This window comes from Pleurodeles waltl, chromosome 8 (genome assembly GCF_031143425.1).
Source record: "Pleurodeles waltl isolate 20211129_DDA chromosome 8, aPleWal1.hap1.20221129, whole genome shotgun sequence".
In the NCBI taxonomy this organism is placed as follows: Eukaryota; Metazoa; Chordata; class Amphibia; order Caudata; family Salamandridae; genus Pleurodeles; species Pleurodeles waltl.
Window position 1 is genome coordinate 334,241,323 of NC_090447.1, and position 16,984 is coordinate 334,258,306.

Sequence of the window (16,984 nt, forward strand, 5' to 3'; positions counted from 1 at the left end):
GTTGTTGGTTGTCACCATTCTATTTGATTTACTTTCACACCTACTCACCTGGGGTCTCCAAAACTGCATAATTTGTATCTCTGTTGCCTTTTGACACTCACCAGCCTTTCCTTCTCTTCAAAGTGAGGTATCCTTATGTCAGCGGAGGGTGTCTCCTTTATCTACTGCTGTTGGCACTTCATGAAATACACAGTATTATTGTATTGTTTTCAGTAGTGCTCAAGAGACAGGTTTGACAAGTTGTTGCATACAATGGTAAATTACTGTAGTAATATGCCAGTCTGCAGGAGTCTGGCTCTATCAATTGTGTAATCTGCATGCTATATATCTATTCCTGACTGCAAATCTATGCTACCAGTATGCACATGGGCATACTTGGTCTTTCTTTGGCTTGGACAGATTTCGGTGGGAATCCCAGACAAAAGTGCTCATGTTAAGGTAGTGCAAGCAAATAATCTACCCAGTTATCGTTTTTCATTGAATTCTGGTACCTGTTTATTTTCCATTATATATTGCCAGAATGTAAAGTAAAAACAGCTGTGGACATGGGCAAGAATCTTCTATGACGCATTGAACCATTCAGGATTAAGCAATCTCTGCACAGATGTCTAAATACACTCTATATTATTTCTAAAATCTAGAGTAAATCTAGTTGGGTACTTACATCTGGCAGCAGTATTTCTGGTGGATAAATAATCATCCTGCAGACTTCTTACAGGGGCGTAGCTTGGTCAGTGAGATTGAGGGGGTGTGAGCTTCCGATTTTCCAACAAATAATCTGGCATATATATTTTAAAAATACATAATACAGGGTCAGGCCATGACAGGGGCTTATGGGGCAGTGGGAAGGAAGATGAATGCAGATTGTTAGGAGTATTGAGTGAAGGAAACACTTTTTTTGCAAATTTACCAACATTTTTGAAGACTTTCAAAACAAAGAAAGGGAGAGAGTGTTTGTGCATTTTTTGTCTGTGTATGCAATTATTTGTGGTGAAATCCGACAGACACCTCACTACTCCTGACTGAAAGCACCTGCACTCAACTATTTTCCAGAACATAAATGTATTGGGGGGGTGTAACACCCCACTGCCACCCCCCTAAACAAATCTACACTCATGAGTTCTTACCTTATCAATACCCCTTCCAGGCTTCAAACTGGTCTGGAAATCATTTTTTCTCTGCACTGAGTTTCCAGCACCACCAGATGGCTCCCCTTCCAGAAGTGACATCACTGTAGTAAATTAGATGACCACCAGTGCACAGATGTCACTTCCTCATACTTTTACACTTCTTAGTGAGGCATGCGGAGAGGAACCAGCAGAGTTAGAACAGCTACAATTTCAGCATCCAATATGTTTGCATACTTTGGGATCTTATTACTCATGGCACTAACTAATGGCAGTAGAAGGTGGGCAGTGAATGTCTTTAGGAAGAATGTTTATCCATCAGAATTATAGTTATCAAAGGTAAAGAATATTTTCTTATGATTGAAACAGAACACCACAGATTCCTCACCTAATGAATGAGTCTTAAATTAGTACCACCCTGAGAGTAGTGGCTTCACTGCAAGGGATGGGTGGGAAGAGGGAGGGGAGGATGGCAGTGCCCCATCTGTAATATTCTGGGCCCCCCTTGACTCCCACCACCAGAGACAGCCCTAGACAGCAAAAACAGACAGTGTCCTCTCAGCCTGGGAACAGCAATGTTGTTCCTTCTACATTTCACTTTTTACTTACTCTAGCAGTCCCTAAGAGTATTTGCTTTTTCTAGGATGTCGGATTTCTTTAGTTTTTCATGCAACACATTACTCACTTATAGTACCTACTGTGAAAAGAGTCACTCCTATATAGCTGTGTGAATCAAGGTTGTGGGAGGGCCACGATCGAAAGGTGTAGAGTGTAGGCCGAACGCAGTGTGCAAATTTATCACAGTGCCTGTAAGTGGGTCATAAAGCGGTTCTGAATACTTGCTCTGCCAATCATTGGCCTCTATGCAGAGCACATGGAACAATGGTCATGTGAGGCATTTGTAATTGTGATTATGTGCAAAAGTTTGTGAAGGAGGACCATAGCTGTCAACATTTCCACAGGATGAAAAATAAAGAACGGCGATGCAAGGAAGTATGTGCAAGAGAGACTGAAAGGAGGGTGCTGAAGAGGAAAGGGATGAGATGTGAGATAGGCAGATTGAGTGTTTCAGAAATGTATGAGGAGAAAAAGGGCATAAATAATAGAGACTGCAGAAGAGAGTGATGTGAAGAAAATGGGAGTGATTGGAACACTACACAACGAAGTCCTTGCACCTTCTACAGGACATGGTAATGTTTAATTTCATTTGTGTGTGTGTTTGCTTGTGTGTGAGTGTGTGTGTGTGTAACACATTGTATGTGGCCTGTCAGTTTTATCTGTAGCCCCTTGTGTGCCAGTCCCCCTAAAACTCACTTCTAAACACACCACTTCCTGGGAGCCTGGATTGAGTAATGGCAGGCAACCAAAAAAAAAACATCATTGTATGCCTGAAAATGTGAGTTAGTAATGCTTTGCAAAAGTACACAAGTATGACTATGTATCTGCCCAGTAAATGTGTACAAATAGGATGCCTCTGGAAAGAGCTGTGAAAGCAGCCATGGACCTTGTAAAATGAGCATGAATTCCTTCCGAAGGTTCTTTTTCAGCCAGGGCATAGCTGATTGAGATACAAAGGATGAACCAACACAAAATGGTGTGTTTGATCTCTGCCCTAGCCTTAGCTGCAACAAAGTCTACAAAGAGCTAATCATCCGCTGTACTGTTCATTGCGAACTGTGTAGTAGGACATAGCATGCTTTGGGTCCAGTCTAAGATGATGTCTATCCTGCTTGGTAGGTTGCAAGGGAGGGCACAAAATTAGAAGCCTGGGTCGTATGAAAGGCTAGAATTGTCTTGGATATGAAAGATGGGCTGTGAAAAGAACCAATTTATATAGATGCAAAAATGTGAAATGTGGATAAAATGAAAGAGCTGAAGTGTTCCAACCCTGGGAGCAAAATCAATCAATACAACAGTTTAGAGTAAGAAGTCGGAGATGCCATCAAGAAAGTCAAAACAAGTCTCAATCAGGCTGATGCACAATAAATGGAGACATAGCAAACAAGTAAAGTAAATCTTTCGGTGGCTTAATGAGGAGAGGCTGACCTGGAAGACACATACATGCAGAAAGGACTGATAGGTAGCCTTTATCTGTAGCCACTGCCAGACCCTGCTGTCCGAGGGACAATGCAAACCTCAAGACATCAGAGAGGCAAGATGCAAACAGAGTAATGCCTTCTGACTCCCAGCACACAGAACAGACTTGTCCCAGCAGCCTGTGTAAATGAATTTAGTAGCAAGCTCCGCGCTGCCAAGATGTAGGCAACCACAGGATGGTAATAGGACTCTATCAAGCACTGCTCAATCTCCATGTATGAATCCAGTACTTGGGACATTGGGGTGTAGGACTTGACTATCCTACTGTGAGAGAATATCCGCTCTGCTCCAGTGAAGAACGAGCAGTTAAATGCTGAGTGCCAATCGATTAGCCTACTTCATCCTCCTTGCCCAGTCTCTGGGGTTATCAGGCTGAACTGTGAATAATCCTCCATCACCTTCTGCTGTACTCTTGACAGGTGAAATCTACACAGATTTGTACAGCAGGCCCGGAGACCAGTGGATCATGAAAGAATCTCCTGGAGAACTATATGGAAGGTAGTTTTGGTACAAAATTGATGATGTTTCCTGTTTGGAGCTGTGGCGAAGAGATCCACAAATGGAAAATCCAATTTGGAGAACATCACCTCTTTGAACTCAAGGTGTAGTTTCAACTTGTCCTCCTCCAGTGAGAGACTGACAGCATCCACCCTTTGAATTGAGGGGCCTTTTAGGTAAGCCATCAAGTGAAGATTCCCCATCATTGTGTCCACTTCCACAGATGCATTGCCAACATACAGTTCACAACTCTACACCACCCTGCCTTGTAGATTTAGTGGATGATACTGTTCTCTAGCAGAGTTTTGACTTTGCTCCTTGAGATGGAATGAAGAAAGATCTTTTTGTCAAGAGGAACTCCCTGCAACTCAGGCACATTTATGTGCAGGTTCTGCTTTGACACAAACCAATGGACCTGTGTCCTCATATCACCTAGATTAGCACCCCAGCCCAGTGAGGATGTAGTTTGCAATTTTGAAGGGGTGAAAGGGCAACCCTCTTTGGATGCTGGGGACTCCATCCACTTGTCCTTATCCTGATGCCTGCTGATGCGTGCAGGAAGGTGTTTGCCTGACCCAGGAGGCTCCCTTGTGTTGTAGCCAAAGCCTTTTCAGACACCACTGGCTTTGGGCATCAGTAGGATGCACCACTCTATAAGGCCTAGGAGGTCCCAGGACCGCAGACATGTATTCCTGCTTGATTCAGAATCGTTGAAATCAATTCCTAAATATCTGTGATCTTCTAATGACTCCTCAGAAGGGTTCTGTTGAGCACTGCCATAGTAAAAGTCAGTCTCTATCATGGAGTGGAGCTAACATTAATGGAAAAGCCCAGGGTGCAGAGAAGGGTCATCATAAGCAGGGGATATTGATAAATTGATTTCATCAGCTACTTGTCTATGTACATAAATTAATGGACTTGACCTCTACTGCATAGATGCCATGACTACCATCAACTTTATTGGGTGTTTCGATAGTCCAAAAGGAAAGAACACAAACTGAAAATGTTTAGATATATACTGTGAACTGTAAGACTTTCTTGGGGACCGAGACGCAAGGGATGTACTCCTCTCTTCTGGAGGCACCACTTTAATTGCCCCTTTTCCCATTAAAGCAAGGTCTTCTGCCTCTAAGATAAAGGTGTGAATCTGCAAGCACTCCCTGAAAGAAGGAGGTGACCCAGCAGGGAGGACGAAATGGGAGGGGTGTAGCCACAGCAGATCAGCTGGATGACTCAGGGTTGCAGTTTGATGAACTCTAAGTTGGTGAAAAAAACAGAGATCCTCCCTACCAAAAGATGATGATGTGAGGGGGAGACGTCAGAAGGGATTGAGGAGGCAGCGCTACAGAGGATGGTAGGGATTGAATCTGCTGAGAATATGCTGCTGCAGCTGATAACACCTTTTAGACCCACTCTGCTGTAAAAAAAAAAAAAATAACGTCACTTCCAATATTGTAGGAGAAATTGCATGCCGACAGGTCCTGGCCCAAAGCACTGTTATTTTTGAAGCTTTCCAAACAAGATTTGGCTTTCTCCTTGAATACCCATTCTCCATGAAACGCCAGGAGAATACATTCACATCCATAGCTATAGAATGGGCAACAGTGTCTGCATAGTCAAAACCACATTTAAGAATCTATCTTCATGCATCCGGGCCAAAACTAACTAGTTCATAGAATGGCTTCTTCTTGTGCTTACCAAGCTAACAGTTGTGAATTTCGACATGTCCCATAAGGCAGCAACTTAGTGGCAGAAAAGGAAGGTGGCATTAGTTGTGCATAGAGCCAAGCTGCTGGCAAAAACATTATGACCCAAAGTGTCACCTTTCTTGGACTATCTAGAAGGGTTTTAAGAAAAAGATTTAGGGTCGGTTTTGAAGATGACATCTGAACCACCAGGATGTCTCCTGACAGGTAGGAGGACTAAAAGCGTGGGTGACCTGCGGCTGGCCTATGGCATCTTGCAATCTGCCAATGGACTGCTGGGCCCAAAAAGGATATTTCCTATGTTAGTTCCAAGTTCTCAATCACCGCCTGAACAACTGTTCAGAAAATACTTTCTCAAAGACTGGGTTAGTTGGGTAAGAAATGTCCCCTTCTGGAGAAGGATCTAGAATCAATCAATCAATCAGGAATTTGTAAAGCGCACTTCTCACCAGTGAGGGTCTCAAGGCGCTGGGGGGGGGGGAGCGGCGGGAGAAGGTTGTGAGGGGTGCTGCTACTGCTCGAACAGCCAGGTCTTGAGAAATTTCCTGAAGGTAAGGAAGTCTTTGGTCTGGCGCAGGTGGGTGGGAAGAGTGTTCCACGTTTTGACGGCGAGGTGCAAGAATGATCTACTGCCGGTTGTAGTTCTGCAGATGTGTGGGATGGTTGCGAGGGTGAGGTCGGCGGAGCGGAGATGCCGAGTTGGGGTGTAGAAGGAGAGTCGTCTGTTGAGGTATTCTGGTCCGGTGTTGTGCAGTGCTTTGTGAGCGTGGGTGAGGAGTTTGAAGGTGATTCTCTTGTTGACTGGGAGCCAGTCCAGGTTTTTCAGGTGGTCTGTGACGTAGCAGTAGCGGGGGTTGTCCAGGATGAGGCGTGCGGAGGCGTTCTGGATGCGTTGCAGCCTCTTCTGGAGTTTGGCCGTGGTTCCTGTGTAGAGGGCATTGCCGTAGTCCAGCTTGCTGCTTATGAGGGCTTGGGTGACTGTTCTTCTGGTTTTGGTGGGTATGCATTTGTAGATCTTTCGGAGCATGCAGAGGGTGTTGAAGCAGGATTAGAAGATGGTGTTGACTTGCTGAGTCATGGATAGTGAGGGGTCCAAGATGAATCTTAGGTTGCAAGCGTGTTAGTGGGGGTCGAAGTGGTTCCGAGAGTGGCAGGCCACCAGGAGTCATCCCATGCGGAGGGGGTGGAGCCGGAGATGAACACTGGCATAATATAAATCCAAATAAAGTGCACTATCAGTGTCATAAGAAGGATGAAGGAGATCAGCTGCTGAGTTGTCATCATCCTTTGCCCATAGGCCTTATCTTTCATAGCTAAGACAGCTGAATCTGAACCAAAAATGTCATCCAACCAACTTGTCAAACTTAGTTCAGGGGACCACATGGCTGATAGGGGCTACTGGGTCTTAACTATGGTGGTTGATGTAATTTGCAAGTGATATATTGGTGCCCATGCTACCATGGCTTTGTAAACTGAGTCAAGTACAACTGTTTCTACACTTGTTGGGGAGTTAGTGCAGAGGGCAAAAGTCCATAACTCCATAGCCAATCAGCAGACACAAGAAAATATTGTTCATCCCAATGGTAGTCTTTTAACTAGAAAGTACTTTAATTGCCCAGCGTTACTATATACTACAAATTCCAAAAGTCGTTCTGTTACTGGGGTCTAGACCCCATATGGGCTCCAATGAAATTCAGATTTCTCTATGGTGCCTGCTTCATCCTCCCTTCTCTCTCTCATTCATGTGATTCAGATATAGATATGGGTATCGACATAGGCTATGCAGAGGCACAAATCACCAGTGATTACCCCAGAGTTTTATCTATGGATCAGTTCAATTGTCTTTTAGCCCAACAAGTCTGTGCTGGCAAATGTTAGCATCGACAGTAAGTTTTTCTCTGCTCACGTTCAGACAGTCTCCCAGTCTGTGCAGACACAGTACTGCGTTACCTGCTCAGTGAGGTTGGTATTTCCTAGTCGTAAGCCGGTGGGATCAGGCTCTTCACACTTGTGAGCTTCAGTGTCAAGATAGGAGGCTATCGATTTTGGTCTAGCCTGCTTCAGGATCACAGAAACTGATCAAAGTGCTTGGCAGGCTTGTCGGCTGTCACAGTCTTTAGGCCAGCACAGGTGGGCATTCATCTTCAGGAATGATATCCCTAGCAGCAAGTGCAAGTGGTCGTCTTTGGCAGTTGGGGCTCCATGGGCATCAAGGAGAGACCCAAATAGACGAGCGACTGTGTCTTAGTTTCAAATTCACCTTAGGCTGCTGGGGCTGACACAGGTGAAGGTGTGGAGTAACAGTCCTATTCCTTGAATGAGAAAATAACTTCTTCCTATGACTCTTTTTGTGTTTTTTTCTGGCGAGCTCTCTTAAGACAATGCTGGAGAGTTCATTGCTGGGTAACAAAAACATGTTCTAGACCAGTGTGGTGTGGAAGGAGCATTCATAAGGTAAGGAATCTGCAAGAAGATATATCCGGCAGAAAGGGACAGACTGATATAAGTTGCACCAGCAGTTGCATTGGCTAGTGGTCCTAGGAAGGAAAGTTTTTCTTTTTTACAACTTAGGCGCTGATCATGCTGGGTGGTATGTGCTATTGCTTAGAGAATGAGGAGCATTATAATTTTGAATAAGCACACAGAAAATGAGTATATTTTAGTGACAAATGGAAAACATTTTTGAAATGGGACAAATGTTTTTTTCATCTTGTCACCAGATCTATAGCCACCTTGGCTGCTAATGAAGAGATTCTAAAAATGAGTCTCATCAGGGGTGAGGAAGGAGTTTCGGTAACTGTCTGGCCACAAATTAATTACATAGCCATTTGGAAGTTAGGTCTGTGTTGCCAGAAATGTCCACTTCAAATATACACCAAATTGCATTGTGTTTCTATCATTACCATCTTTTCTGTGTTTTTTTTTATAACTGTCGTGAACACTATGGAGCCACTATTTCTCCATAATATATATATATTTCAGTCAAAGAAAGTCACATAGCATTTTGTATTACTTCATTTCTATTCTTGTTCCTATTTGTTTTGATTCCTATAAACATAACATAAGGACTAATTGCCAGCCTCTTTGGAACAGTCCTTGATATCCACAGCCTTTTACTCTGCACCAACAGTGTTATTTACAAAGTGCAATTTTAACACTGCAGAGGGCGTTATTCTTACTAACCCAGAGTACAAACAGGAAACGGTTAAGTCTCTGCGTTTTCGTTCAGTGCTTCAAAAGCAGCCATTCTTCCATCCTCTCACTATTCCCTCAATATGTGAATTGGCAGTTCTCTTGAGTGTTTTCTCTATGTGCCTGAGTACTATTATCCAATCTGACGGTTATTCTGCATTTGGAATACTTAAAGGACCATGACAGTACATTTGTCATGCCTCTACACACTTCCATACCCCTAGTGGGACCCTGTGAACACTGGACCTTTAACTCTCTAAACCCCCTACACATCTAGTGGGACCTTATTTCTTGAACCTGAACCTTGAACATTCCAGACTTTCACACCCTTTCTACACATCTGGGGACCTATTACACATATGACTCACTTCCTCTGTTTGTGCATCTTAAAATAGGTGTACTGGGGGCAAACTGAAAAAGTGCACCCTATTACGTTGAATGCGCTGCCACCATGGCACCGGTGAACTCACTCTGCCCTGAGGGCAGCGCATTCAAGTGGAAAACAGAGCAGGTGCTATGAAGCCGCTCCGTGTTTCACTGTGCAGGCTGCAACCTGCCTGCACTTTTAGAGGAGATTAGAGATCCCGGTCAGACAGGTGCAGTAAGTGACTGCTTCCGCCTGCAAGGGCATGTCAGGGGGGGTTCAGAGGACTCCTTTTAACCCTTCCGGAGGGCTGCCATGAGGGGGCGTACTGACAGTGGGTGGCGCACTCCTGACAGCTTCTTTGACTCTGCTCCCTTGTCTATAATAGGGAACAGGCACAGAGGCAAAGGGATTCCCTCATTTGCATAGGGCCACACCACCATGCAAATGAGGGAACACCCTCTGTTGATACCGCTGGGGCTATATGTGCACCAGTGCTATCAGTGTTACAGAAGGGGCTGCACAAGCATCTACAGCCCATTCTCTAATACCAAAGTGCCCTAGGGGCATGCAAAGCGAGCACAAACACCTTTGCGCCCCGTGGCACTTTATGTAATACAACCCCTAGTGGGACCTTGTGCTCCTTGCAACTTGAACAGTCCAAACTTTCACAGGCCTGCCAGAACCCTGTACACACTGCTCCTTGAACACTGCAGACTCCCACAGATTTTATGAGAACATGTGTAAGTTGCACCTTGAACTCTTCAAATCCCACAAACATAGTGGGAAGCTGTGAACAATGTACAACATGAACATATTGCAATTATGTTTTATGGACTTGCGTGACTGACATTGCAAAATGAAATATCTTTACAGTATCTTATGCACACATAATATACACCATTAATCCTTCCAGTTTCAGATATGTCTGTTCCTGGTTGAAAAATAGTTGAATTATAGGGTGTGCCAAGTGGCTCTGGACTATCAGTAAATGCAAAAATGTAGTACATTTTAATAAAATTTACTTTGAAGCCAAAATGTTTGTTCCCAGGTACACAATTACACTTCTATTTTTAATGTGCAAAGAGCAGCATTCCACAGCACCATCTAGTGTGAGCTAGTAGATATGTTTTCCGTATTAAGGCCTAGTGAGGAGAATCACAAGCAAGTTACGCTGCAAGGAGTTAAATTATCTTTTAGCTCATCCCATTTGTTTTCTTACATAAAATGGAACCACCTACTGAAAAACAGATAGCCTTCTGCAAAAAAAAGTCTGCAGTGATTTCATCTCACACACCTACATGATGGTGCTCTTTTCCTGACTTTGGGCTCGATTTATATGTTGACAAGAAGAGAACTCCATTGCAGTGGCAATGGAATTCCCATCCTGCCAACATAGTGGTCCACCCACACAATTTAATTTCGGATGGGCCCTCAGTTTGGTCATGGCTACATGTCCACCCACCCAATTTAGATGGGCAGACATGTAGCCATTTTTTACTGTTCATCGAGGAACAGTAAAATGAAGAAAAATGCTCCCCCTACCATGAGAGATGACTCCTATGGCAAGGGGGGTATTTTATTTTTATTTTTAAAAAGAAAATCCTGTTTTGGAATTTTCTTTTTTAAAATAAAAAAAATAAAAAATGTTGGTGCAGGTTTGCTTTATTTTGACACAACCCTGCACCAAACAGAGCTATGCATTGACAGGAACGTCTGTGATAGGAACTGTGACAGCAGTTCCTTTCAGTGCTTTAGAAGTGACCGTCAGCTTGGTAGTCATTAATACATTTGGTGTTCGGGACCTCCACCAAAGTTACTTAAGTAGTTACTTCATCGTTGTGTTGGAACAATGGCCCAACCACCAAAACATAAATCACACCCTTTATTGACTGCCACAGTCATCCTGCCACGTTTTCTCAATATTGATTGTTTAGAGAGGCTTCGCCCTCAATGGGTTTTTCTTATCTCATGACACACTTCTGAGCTGGCCATTATGGAGTTTGGGTCTGATGAGAATTGCTTGCCTTAGCAGGGTGGAGAGGTCAATGAGCCTCCTCTCAAAAGATCCCCAAACCATTTGTACACCTCCAGTATGTCATCCTTCCAGACAAGAAGCTGCAGAAAAGAAACCACTTTATGTCACTGACCAGCTTGTATTGGGTCACCATATCTAATCATCTGCGGGGAGAATGATCTGACATTAAGTGAAGGATATTTTAGATTGGGTCTCACTCCTTGCATTAAGTGCTCTCCTAAAGTAATCAATAGGTCATAATGGACTGAAGGGACCATGTAAGAACTTGTGGTCTACACAACAGTAGCCTAGAAAGATGCTTCACTTCATACTCAAAGAGGTAGACTAGATGTTTCATAAAAATTGTGCTGACCATAACTTAGCTGTGTGTTTGGGCACTAGTTTCAACTACGCAGCCCCAGTCTGATAGATGATTAAGAAACAGAAAAACAAAGGTAGACCTAAAAAGTCAAAAGGTTGACAGCGAAGAGCTAAATATTAGCTAAAATGTGATGGAAAGCAAAGTAAGAGAATGGGACCTTACAGTAAAAGGAAAAATAAGTAAGGGACTTGAAAGTAATTGTAAATTTGATTTAAGGGTCACATGAAATATATAGAATTATAGTTAAGGGGCGCTGTCAATAAATGCTTCTTTCTGGCTGAAGTCTTACAAGTGACAGCATAGGCAACAACAGTGAAGCTCGAGTTACTTATGATGTCACTTGTACTCTGAAGTGGGAAGCAGCTTGTCATTGATATTTCTTGTCAACAATTGTATGTTGTGGAGGCCTCCTTTGGCTTGCTTTAATTTGCTACCTCAGTATAGTTGTATAGAGGGAAAGTAGTAATGGAATAGCCATGCACAGCATTGTTTTCTTAGCCTCCGCTACGCCCCTCAACCTCTGCCCTGTTGTGCAATTATTTCTGCATCCTCCTAGCCTATATATCCCACTGCTGTGGCTCCTAACCTTACTTCATTTTTAGGTCTGAGTGTTGACTGCACAGCTGTCAAACATTCCTAGTGCTAACAATGTACACAGAATGAGCGTTGGGCCTCCCCCGTTGAAAGTTTTGATGTGCTCAATTGGTTTTGGTGGTAGTCAGAGCTTCTGTCTCCCTTTCTCTGCCTTACCCCTCTTCTGCCCTTTCCCTGGACCATTTCAGAAAGCATTGCAAAGTCAAATGTATGTGCCTGGACTGCAATGTAATACAACTAAATGGACCAGGAGTGTTCCTTTGTGTTCACAGTCTCTGGAGCAGTCTAGTTTTAGCAGTTTAACCTATTGCCTGAGGGGCCCAGTGCATAAACCGCACACTAAAGCCCAGGGAATGGGCAAAGTTCTACTACTACTCAAAGAGATGTGCTGCCTGACAAGAAGTTAGTGGTCGAGTTATTGAGTTACCACATGGACATAATTATAATGGCTGGCAGTACTTCCATTTCAATCCGTTTTAAGCATGTTGAACAGAACATATCCTGCTGCTTATTTTGAACAACAGTTGATGTATTAATTTTATTTACTGTTTTCATTTACTTGCAGCTACTAAGGATATTATTAGCTCTCAGATAAACCAACAAAGTCAATCTGTGGAGAACATTCTGGGTGTGATTCTTCTTTAACGTTAACAGTTGTATACTCTTTCCTCTGTTAATGGTTGTGGCTACATGGCCTGTGGTCAAAATTGAGGGCCAGCTGGGACCTCACTGGTATGCCATTGTTCAAGAGGAGAGAGAGTGCAATGTGTTATTTCTTTCAACCATTAATCACAATTTACGATGCAGAAAAGAATTAATTTGCCTAATGTATTTTCTGTTGGGTAATCTCCATATACATCCACACATTGATTAAACCCTAGGCATGGGGACTGGCCCTCTTGCATATGGCAAAGGTGGGAACAGAGGACAACAAACAAACTATGTAAATAGATTCCCATTTAATAGCCATTATGTTCACTAAAATACAATAGATCGTGTTGCTCAATTATAAAACAATGCCTGTTTTTCTCAGTTAAAACACATTTGTTGGTCTATTTGATAACAACTCATGACCACATAATGTAAACTGGGTGAAATTCGTTTGTAAGGCCAGTTTCAAGTTGTTTAGACAGGTTTATAGAAGTGAGTCCTGTTTGTGGAATGGACGTTTAACACTGTAGTTGTGTATCCTTCCACAGCAGTAAGAAGGGTACGGTGGGTTTTATAAGTGCTACAGTAAGATAGAGATGGAGTTAATGAATGACGGAGAAGTAGTGGTAGAAGTAGAGGAAGTGAGGAATTTATTGTGCCCTTTATTTAAAGTAGCTCTCAATGTTGTCCAGTGTGATGGCCTTGCAGGATTTGGGCTAATCACACCATGTAGACATGAAGCATGATATCTGAGAAGGCTGAGCCCTGAAGGACTATTTATTTAATGGAGGTGATGTCATAAAGTAGAAGCCCAGCTTCACTGGCTAAGTGTGGTTCCTTATGAAGAGCATAAACACTGATTCCGTGTATCCCATAATATTGCATTCTTGGTCAAGTGTTTGAGCAATGCATTTTAGTCATGGTGTCAGCAGCCATCTAAAATGATGAATGCACACAAACAGATTTTCTCTGTCTAGTACCATAGATTTGATTTAATCAGACAGGCTCTTTATTAAATATTACTGAGTAGGATGTTATCGATGAGTGAAGGGTGGAGAGGTTACCACATTTTCCAGGAGCTTTGCAACTCTCAATAAACCTGAAAAGGAACAGTAGTTAGGTAGGATGCGATAATCCGAATTTGCTTTTATGATTGGAGTGACAATAGTATGTGTGAACATTTGGGGGAATGCCATGTTAACATAATGAAGTGATAATGAGGATCGTGATGATGGGAAAAAGGCTTGGGAGACTTTGACTGATGAGTCTGTAATGCCGATATTAGTCAGTATCAAGGCTTTTTTGGAAGACTGACAGAATATTTTTGATCTCTGGTACTCAAGAAATCTCTGCAGGATGGCTTATCTGTAGATTCTACTTTGGATAGTGGATTGTACTGTGGATTTTCACATAATTTAGGATATGAGCAGCTGGAACAGATGTGGCTGATGTAAAATTATTGTAGATTGTGAATAGTTCATTGAATGTTTTTCAGTGATATGGGTTTGTAAGTGTTATATTTCTATTCTTTTGAATATAGCCTTGTAACCTTTAGAGTGTCTTGGCATAAGGTGAGGTTATCTGGAGATTTCAGTAGTCATCAAATACTCTGTCTTTTTAGTTCTACATGGTTGTGGTGAAAGGCGTATCAGAGGTTTTAACTTGTCTTGATGATGCTTGATTTATGAGTGAGTGAGCTGGTCAAGAGTAAATGTATGTAGCAAAAACGTATATTCCAAGAAGATCAACAATGACAGTAAATCCAAATTAACTATGGCTGAAAATGAGAAAAACAAACAAATAAACAAAGTGCACACTACAAGATCAAGGCTACATCGTCCACAAACAGTATCTACCATTTATGGCGGAGGTCACAGTATAGAACACATATGTCTCTGGGGTTGGTGTAACCTGAAGCTGCAGAGGACTACATATGACACCTTGACTGTCCCATATCTGTGTGGAATGGTGTTGGGAAATTAGTTTTTCTTACCCTATCCATCTTCTCCTTTATGTTAATTGTTAGGTCTCTAATACTAATCTCACAATCCTATATTATTATATATATAGATTATATGTATATTGGTTTTCTTAATAGACGTGATAACAATGTTGGAAAATTCAGTGAAGCAGCAGCAAAGTTGCAGGTATGTACTTCTGTTATACCAAGCATGATATCAAGAGTCCTCTACACACATTATTCACAGAAATATAAAATTCTAATCTGAAATAATTTTATAATAGAAATAAGCATATTGGTGAATAAAGAACAATGGTAACCTTGCATTACAAATGAGTCATGATTTCTGTAAGAGTTACCATAAAGTGGATCCTTTATGGCTGTGAAAGGGTTTTACAAGTGAGTTTGAATGTGTATGTTGCAGATTCCTTAGTGGAAAGTTCAGGAACCTGCTAGCCACCTCCTTGTGTTTTTGCACAGCGTTTCTACTTTCGTGGAAAACAAACAGCATTGGATCAGACTGGTGTCATGAAGGGCAAAGATAGATGAAAGCAGATCTTGGAGTGAGTTGGTGTATAAATTATTTGAAAAAACCTAAGCTGTCCATGTTGTCAATGATTTACTTATGAGTTGTTGGTGGCAGGATCAGCAGTTAAAAAAATCAGGTCAACTTGTATTGTAGTCCCCTTGAGATGTATGTGTTGTGTGAGTTCTAGGAGGTCTAACTGGGTGGGTGGGTGCGGTAGAGCATAGGAAATTAGTGAGCAGGTCATGGCTAATGCACCAATAATGAATTTAGCAACCAGGTATTTGCAGTAGTCATAGAAAGCGTTTTGTAATTTGCTGCAGACAATTGAGACATGATCCTTCAAAAAGCTACTCCCCTAGTCTTCCCTTTGTCTGTTTTTGATTAGAATGCTGTACTTATTTGAGAGAGGATCCAAAATGTTGACAGTGTCAGTAAATCAGATCTTGATTGCGTGTAGTAGTGTGCAACCTGCTGCTAGAGCGTTTTATGATCAACATAGCAATGTGGCGAGCTCCCACCACTGTCTGAGGGCTAACAGTAACTGTAAATTAATGCAGTTAATTTCTGTGTGTGCGCAGATGCTGTCCATGTTTCAGCATAGAATGGAATTGCTTGGCTGCAGTGAAGGATTAGTTTGATCACTGTTATTTATAAGCATTCTAGTAAGTATAATTGTAGTTAAGAAGGAGGTATTTGGGGAATCCTCACATAGATCCAGGATAGACTTATTTTATAGTATGTGCTAGTTATATTTTATTAAGCAAAATTAGTAATCATAGGTCTTCCATTAATACATTTGTGTATGCTTCAGTTAGTATGGTATGATGGCTTTCATACTTCATCAGCTAGACCCCTCAGCTTGTGTTTTGATTATGTTGTTCAAATTACTTCACTGTTCAACTGAATCATCATGTGAGTCTTATCTTAACTGTTTAATACTTAGCTCTGGCTACACCTCTGTTTAGCTTTTTCTAGTTAGGGTCTCCCATTCTTTTTTTGTTTGTGGTACAACCCTTCTTGACGTGATCCTATTTCCTAAGGAAGTTAGATCTTCCATCATCCGCCATTTCCTATTAAATATCTCTTGATCTACTACAGATTGTGGAACAAATAAGAATCCTAAATGTTTAATAAATCCTCGCCATCAGTTCCAAAGTCACCCATTTGGTTCAGTTTATTATCTGAGAGAGGGTCTAGCTGTACTCAAGGAATGTAGTGAAATGTGTGCTTTTGTTTTTGTGTTTGTGTGTGTGTGCTGGTGAGGAGTCCATATCATTTGTAAGGGATGAAACTTGAGAATACCTATTTAGTATGTTCTGGTTTGTTCCGGTGCTTATGTTTTTTACCTTAAATCATTACTTGCTTCTGTGTTGCAAACCAATATTTTTGAGAACCTTGGGCCCAAGGTACAAATATCTGGTTGCAAAATACTGCTCACAAATTGCTGCTATTGCTTTTTCCGACTAGTAAATATTTTTAAGAACCATCTTATGTACTAATAGGTTTGTTTTTTCAAAACCCGAATCATAGTGCATGGCAATCCAACCTACCTCATTCATATTAATGAGAAAGGTCACAAACTGTGACTCACTGTGATTGGAAACTATCATAGTGATGGTGGCCTGTTGGCACCACCAAACCACCGTATCTGTAATCGCCTTTCAAGAAAGTAAACTTTTTTTCGAATGCAGCCCATTTTCCTTAATGGAAATGGACTGTGTTTAAAAAGAGTACTTTACCTTTATAGTTTTTTTTCATGAGTTGGCAGTTGTCCTGCGGACCACTGTTTGCTCTTCAACGTTTTTTATTACACAAAGAGAAAGGGTTCTAAGGATAACCCTTCCCTGTTGCAAATGCATTACCACCT

General features: G+C 42.0%; 1 protein-coding gene across 1 annotated transcript in view; it reads left to right on the top strand.

The window, feature by feature from the left end:
* Positions 1-16,984, top strand: part of LOC138249943 (amine oxidase [flavin-containing] B-like) — a 321,621-nt gene that overhangs the window by 228,563 nt on the left and 76,074 nt on the right. The gene's annotated exons all lie outside the window — the stretch shown is intronic.